At 38.5% G+C, this 7,332-nt stretch overlaps 1 long non-coding RNA gene across 2 annotated transcripts; it reads left to right on the top strand.

Annotated features, from left to right (window-relative positions):
* Positions 1 to 249: 249 nt before the first annotated feature.
* LOC125804527 (uncharacterized) lies at positions 250 to 6,939 on the top strand. 2 transcript variants are annotated; one of them, XR_007440622.1, is made up of 5 exons: positions 250 to 923; positions 2,542 to 2,611; positions 3,631 to 3,769; positions 4,538 to 4,671; positions 4,789 to 6,939. It is a non-coding gene; the product is annotated as an uncharacterized LOC125804527 (long non-coding RNA). The 2 variants fall into 2 exon arrangements; XR_007440621.1 differs by lacking the exon at positions 250 to 923 and having other exon boundaries at positions 2,350 to 2,611.
* The last annotated feature ends 393 nt before the right edge of the window (positions 6,940 to 7,332 follow it).

Raw genomic sequence — 7,332 nt, 5'->3', positions numbered from 1 at the left:
ACTGGAAAAGAGGGGGAGATCTGAGATTTTGAGGCATGATATTTAATATAATTAAAATAATATATTTCACCGTTCCTATTAAATTATGATTATTTACGTTTATATCTCACGTTTTAATACAATATAACATATAATGAATATATTAAAACACACAAATTAAAAACCTTTCGGGCAACAAAAAAACCCCGAACCTAGTTTTGAATGGTCGTGGCTCCACTCCACTGAATCAGTAGCCACAAGAAAGACGTCCTTTTCTCCGGGAGCTGCATGGGGACTGCAGGAGTCCAAAGCCTCGCTGTGTTTTATGGGGAACAGTTATTAATATTGGGTCAAATAATCCAGTATTTCTTCACTCTGGTGCTGAAGGTCCGCTGCGCTGCTGTTTACTAGTGATGGGCAGATGAAACCTCATTGGGTGTATGGCACATTTCCCAAACTGTATCGACACTGTGTTGAAACTGTGTTGCTGTATCACTTAATGGCGACATCTGCTGGACTAAGAAAGTCATTGCAAGCAACTGCGCGAGGAAATGCATCGGTCACGTGGTTTTCCTTAAAAGGATACGCGGTCTGACACAGGGGATCGCCTTGTTTGCTCGGTGCATGCGCTGAGGTTCCAGTGTCGTCAGACCCATCGCTACCAAACGATACAGGAAGTGTATCGGTCACGTGGTTTTCCTTAACTTGATACGCGCACCGACACGGGGTTTCGCCTTGACAGCTCGGCGCATGTGTCGAGGTTTCAGGGTCATTAGACCCATCACTACTGTTTACTGTGCTTCCCCTTTACTCTGTTTTCATTTAAAGCCCCTCAGTCTTAAAACAGCGGCACTAGCGGGCCTCCAGCGGGCCTTCAGCACCGATAGTGATTATTACCCTGCCGGATTAGATTAGAGCAGCGCGGCGGAGCTCTGTAAGTCCCGGTGAGTAATTTAGTTAGCTGACTGTTTCAGCTCTCGGTGAAGCGCGGTCTTATTATGATACTTAAACGGCGCTGGGTGTTTGTTTTGTTTCTGAACGAGCAGGTGCTGCTGCAGGTAATCGAGCTATCTGTAGCTAATTAGCTTAGCCAGCCATCCTCCGCTCGCTAGCTCGCTAACGTTAGCTATCTTACAGCGTTAGATAGATTAACACGCTTTAAACAGTCTTACCACTATTTAAAGACTGTTTAAAGCGTGTTAATGGCGAATAACGCTGTAAGATAGCTAACGTTAGCGAGCGGAGCATGGCTGGCTAAGCTAATTAGCTACAGTTAGCTCAACCGGCTAAGCTAATTAGCTACAGTTAGCTCAACCGGCTAAGCTAATTAGCTACAGTTAGCTCAACCGGCTAGGCTAATTAGCTACAGTTAGCTCGATTACCTGCAGCAGCACCTGCTCGTTCAGAAACAAAATAAACACCCAACGCCGTTTAAGAGCTGATTCACGACCTTCTCTCCCAGCACAGGGTGTGTTTTTCTCAATCAGCAGCAGCTTTTAAATCACGCTGTAGTTCAGTAATAAGATCGCGTTTCACCGAGAGCTGAAACAGCCAGTTAGCTAACGGTAGTTAAAATACCTAACAGGCCTGAGAGCTCCTCTCGGTACTCCGGTCTAATTCGGCAGGGTTTTTGTAGATGTTTAATTTCTGAATCTTATTAATACTGAATTAAAGTATGGTAATCTGGCTAATATTAAAAAGTCAACTAGCTTTTTACCGAAACACTTTTAGTTAATTTATACCTAATTTTAGCGGTGTGTTCCCACAAGACGAATAAAAAAAATAAATAAAAAAAAAGGGGTGGCCGACTGCGCATGCGCGAAATTTAGCGGTCGACTGCGCATGCGCGAATATTAGCGGCCGACTGCCCATGCGCGAATATTAGCGGCCGACTGCGCATGCGCGAAATTTAGCGGCCGACTGCGCATGCGCGAAATTTAGCGGCCGACTGCGCATGCGCGAAATTTAGCGGCCGACTGCGCATGCGTGAAATTTAGCGGCCGACTGCGCATGCGCGAAAATTAGCGGCCGACTGCGCATGCGCGAAATTTTAGCGCATGCGCAGTCGGCCGCTAATATTCGCGCATGCGCAGTCGGCCGCTAAATTTCGCGCATGCGCAGTCGGCCGCTAATATTCGCGCATGCGCAGTCGGCCACCCCTTTTTTTTATTTATTTTTTTTATTCGTCTTGTGGGAACACACCGCTAAAATTAGGTATAAATTAACTAAAAGTGTTTCGGTAAAAAGCTAGTTGACTTTTTAATATTAGCCAGATTACCATACTTTAATTCAGTATTAATAAAATTCAGAAGTTAAATATCTACAAAAACCCTGCCGGATTAGACCGGAGTACCGAGAGGAGCTCTCAGGCCTGTTAGGTATTTTAACTACCGTTAGCTAACTGGCTGTTTCAGCTCTCGGTGAAACGCGATCTTATTACTGAACTACAGCGTGGTTTAAAAGCTGCTGCTGATTGAGAAAAACACACCCTGTGCTGGGAGAGAAGGTCGTGAATCAGCTCTTAAACAGCGCTGGGTGTTTGTTTTGTTTCTGAACGAGCAGGTGACGCTGCAACTGGATTTTATAAAGATATGAGAAAAGAATGCTTTCGTCGAGGATTTAACATGAAAAGGTAAGCTGCTGTTATGTTCTGATCTGTGCAGGCAGTTTATGCACTTAACGTAACTCCGTTAGACAACTAATTTACAGAGCTAGCGTTTGTTGTGTCTCCGGATTAGTTTTCTGCAGTCCATGATTATTAGCTAAGGTGTTTAGTTTATTTTGACCCCAAACAGCAGCATTCACTGCATTTTGCATACTATTAACTAACCGCGTGAATCCACTGTACGTGCAAGTTAGCGTTAACTTCATCACGAACGAGTAACGGATTAGTAAACACACTCTTGTCTTTTTTTTTTTAATCCTCACAGTTTCTGTCAGAAAACACTGAAAGAAAACTTCTCCTCTGTCTCTGTTTATACAGCGATGGTTTGGGTTTAAAGCTGGGTTTGTTGTGCTGGATATTTGGTTAGGAGAAGGAGATTTTATAAGATGTGTGGCTGCATAATTGTGAACTGAGATCGCGGTCTGTGAAGTTACACCCGCAGCTAACCAGTGACTTTAAAAAACAAATAAACACAGCTGTTACTGGACTTGATGGGTTTAAAAAAATGAGTTAATTAATTTTAAAAGACTAGTCTACTAATGTTGGCCCTGCTGAGTCCAGCTGATCACCCAGAAATAAACATTACCTATGCTGGTCAAAAGCTATTTAAAGAGCTAACCTCCAAGGGTGTGTTTGTTTGTTTTTTTCTGGTTTTGAGCATTTTTTTAAGGAGGGAGTGTAAGTCTGTGCTGCAGTAGAAGAGTGTAATTTTAGAAAAGTTGCTGTATTTGTCTCACTGTCTTAGATAGTATAGACTTTAAACATGTTACTAAAAATTAACACTGGACCGTGTTTTTAAATACTTGCCATTCTGGATGTCCTGAACATTTTCATGCAGGCCTGTGTGTTTTAAAAAATATATATTTTATTCATTCTATTTTATGTCGGTTAGTTTTATTTATATAAAGTAAGACCTGTAGATCTACTTTATTGGATAAATTGATACAGCTACCATGAACTGTTTTGTTTCTGTTCTGTAAAATCAGGCCCAGTTCCAAAAGACACAACATCCTCAGTGTCCTGGAGCTCCAGCTGAAGCACTGGCCACCTTCTCCATCCCCACCCAAAAGAGGAAGATCAGCAGCAGTGGAGGGTCCCAGGATGTTGAGATGGTAGTGCAGAGCGGTAAGTCCCAATCACATTTTTAGCCTCTGAGTCAGTCGTTTATTTTTCTTAATCCAATATTTTGGCAATGGAAAAAAAGGAACACATCCAAGTTGTCCCTTATGTTTTTATTAATAAATTAATTATTATTGAAACAATGATTTAAGAACATACCTAAATCAAAACTAAAAACTGTATATAAAATAAAATATTAGACAGAAACATCGTTACAATTCTCAGAGTACGCTGAGGCAGCTCGGCTTAAAAAAACTGTAAATATGCATTTTACAAAAGTTAGCTTAAAAAATAATAGTTTAAAAATGTAAGATGATGAATATATATGTTAATACATTAATAGCTTAATATTATTACTCTATTTGTTCTTATCACTGACTTACCGGGGGAACTAATTAAGGGACGGAATGATTTACCACCTGTTTCGATTGAGATGACACGACCGCAACTCAACTGCAGCTCGACTCTAGCCAGACTCTCGTGATTTTATCCTGACTCTGGAAATTTGTCTGCAACTGTGAAATCATTGGAAAATCGTTAGGTACCTGAACACTCTTCTCTCTTCACCCTTAATGTAGCAGCTACCCACTGAATAACTGTTTGCCTGTTCTATAGCGGCTGTAATTTCCTTCTGTCTGTTTCTTACACTCTGTAGGTACTTATATATTTTTTTAATTGAACGTGGCAGCGTGCCGACAATCACAAGTTTTGCAAATGTTGGGATAAATTTCAGCCAATTTAACTTTACTAGAATGTGCTCTGTGTACTCTGCAGGTACTTCTAAGGCAGCTAGTTGAAGGCGTGATTGAGGTCCATGCCAGAGGGGTTCTGCACTGTGACCTCAAGCCATAGAACATCCTGGTTCAGATGTACAGTTAGGAACCACGCCTTCATCTTCTGTTCTTCTGGTATGGGTTTTCAGTGAACACTACAGGCTGTCTTCGTAGAAGCTACCATTACTGAATAGAGATTCAGGTCAAAAACATTCCTTAACGCTCAGTCACTGTCTCTAATTTACTTTTCAGGACCTTCCTCATGAGTGGTTTACCCATGAGGCCAAATCCTCCACAGTGTTGCAGATAGGAATCATCCTGCTGTGTGTGAGAGGTGACCCTTCAACACCAGCACGGAGATCACCTCAAAGAAGTCTCAGATCATCTCTCCACCATCTGCTCTATGACCCCTGGCTAAGTATACACCACGACACAGCCACCACATCAGGCACACCTCAGTCAGGTACCATATAAAACAATAATAATAATTTTAAAAAATCTATATTTTCAATCTCTAGTTTAGAGAGTTCTCTAGTAGAGCTGGGCGATTAATCGATTTTATCGATAAATTCGAATTTATAGTTAAGGACAATGTGTTTTTATGAAAATCGATTTTCTCTGAGTTTTCTTTTTCACCACAGACGCTCCTCTGTGGGCACAGAGTGAGCTTAGCTAGCTCCCTCCATACCTCCCTCCCTCCAGCGCGCACCCCCTGCCCCTCCCTCACTCCCTCCCTTGCACGCACAAACACACATGTGCACACACACACACACACATACACAAAACACATGACGGCGGAGCTTAAGAGCAACTAGCTCCGTGATCTGGAGTTGGTTCGGTTTTGCGGCGTCGGACGTAGACCAAACCGGTCCTCGCTGTAAGGTGAATCAATTTATCACTATACCTTAAACAGAAGCATGTAGCGGAGTGGGAGAAGTGCTGCTACCATAGGAATGAACGCAGCAGCAGCACCAGTTCACCATTCAACGTTAATCAAGGAACTGTCCCTGGCACATCTTCCAACCGTGTACCAGGTTTTGTATGCACTACAAGTTAAGATGTTTTGCATATTCATGAGAAAAGATCTCATTTTATAGAACACTGGCACTTATTTAAATGCTTTGTTTTGCTATTCTAGCCCAATAGGGAAAAGTATTTACTTAAGAGCATATAAATTGTACTTGTTTTCTATTGTCTACTTTGTAAGTTTTATCAAAAAAGGGCACCATTTTATTTATTTCTATTTGTTTTTAAGGGTGTGCTTATTTATTTATTTATTTTTTAAGTTTGAGGGTGCATTGTGTCAGTACCTAAACTATGTTGGAGAAAGCTTTCTAAAAGTCACTAGATGTTCTCACTGTTTACAATAGTTTTTTTTGCTTGTTTCTGGTTGCACTTTAACCACAAATGGAACATTTTAAGTGAAAACAAATTAAATAAGAACTAGTTTTTAACCATTTCTTTATAATCTTTAGTTTGATTTTTAGTAGGGGGAAAAAATCGATTTAAATCGAAAATTGGATTAAAGAAAAAAAAAATCTAAGATTTTTTTTTTCGGCCATATCGCCCAGCTCTATACTCTAGTTTAGAGGTTTTTTTTTTATAAAACACACCTAAGGAAAATAGCAGGTATTAATAAAGCTATTGATTCCATACTTTTAAAAAGGTAATGATTTTCTTTAACTATATAAATGTTTTAATCGTTTTGTGTATTGTATGCTTTTAATTGCTTCCTGTTTTGTATTTGTGTTCATGTACTTAAGGCTTTAATCCTTTTATCTTGATATTGTTTATCTTTTGATGTTTATTAATTACTTAACTGTATTTATCTTTATGTAGTATACTGTTAGTGTTTTAATCCATACACTTTTTGCATATATTTCTTTTATTGCTTAGTTACTTGCTTTATTAATGGTTATTGTATTGGTGTTTTAGTCTTATTTTGGGCTTATATTCATTAAAAACATTTTAACGTTTGTCTTTTAGTGCTTTAATCAATTAATATTGTACTTACCTTTTACTATTTTACTATTAATCTTTCTGTACTTAATTATACATTATTTTTTATTTATTTTTTTATAAAATTAAAGGCGGGTTTATTAATTGTATGTCTTTATACAGGATTTTATATTTGCATTGTATATATTTTTGTTTCATTTAATGTTTATGCTCTTTGTCTTTTTCAGATTTTTACATTTTTAATTTGTGTATTGACCCAAGGAGTATGGGTTCCTCTCAAGGTTTCTATCTCTCTTTCTGAGAGAATTTTCTTTGCCGCTGTCTCCTTTGTGCTTACTCAAAAGAGGTTTGGACACTTTTTTTTTTTTTTTTTTTTTTTTTTTAACTGTTCTTAATTTTGTTTGTTTCTTAACTTTGTCAATAAATGTTTTTTTATTGCTATCACTTTTGTCTGTTTATTTGATCACACTATCGCTAAGTTTCTTGAAATGTGTTTATGGAAAAAATTTTTTTAATATTTTATTAAATGTGGATTTGATGCCCACATTCAACCACTTTTTAACACTTCAACTAAACACTGAAAGAATAAATCAGAAATTATTGATTTATTATTAATGTAATGAACAGAGATGTTCTGAAGTTAAAAGCTGATTATCCCAGGTGTCTCATATTCCCAAATATGATAAGGTGGATAAGGTCATGTCAGCTCCAAGGACAATTTCAGTTTTGTATTTCAGTGAAAGTTATTCCTTTAATTGAATTTATATAAATAATGTATCTGGTAATATGCAAAGGCTCTCAGTGTTGTTACACCTTTTTGTTATACTTAAAACCAAA

This window comes from Astyanax mexicanus, chromosome 9, assembly GCF_023375975.1.
Source record: "Astyanax mexicanus isolate ESR-SI-001 chromosome 9, AstMex3_surface, whole genome shotgun sequence".
In the NCBI taxonomy this organism is placed as follows: Eukaryota; Metazoa; Chordata; class Actinopteri; order Characiformes; family Acestrorhamphidae; genus Astyanax; species Astyanax mexicanus.
This window is presented reverse-complemented; position numbering and strand designations above follow the sequence as displayed.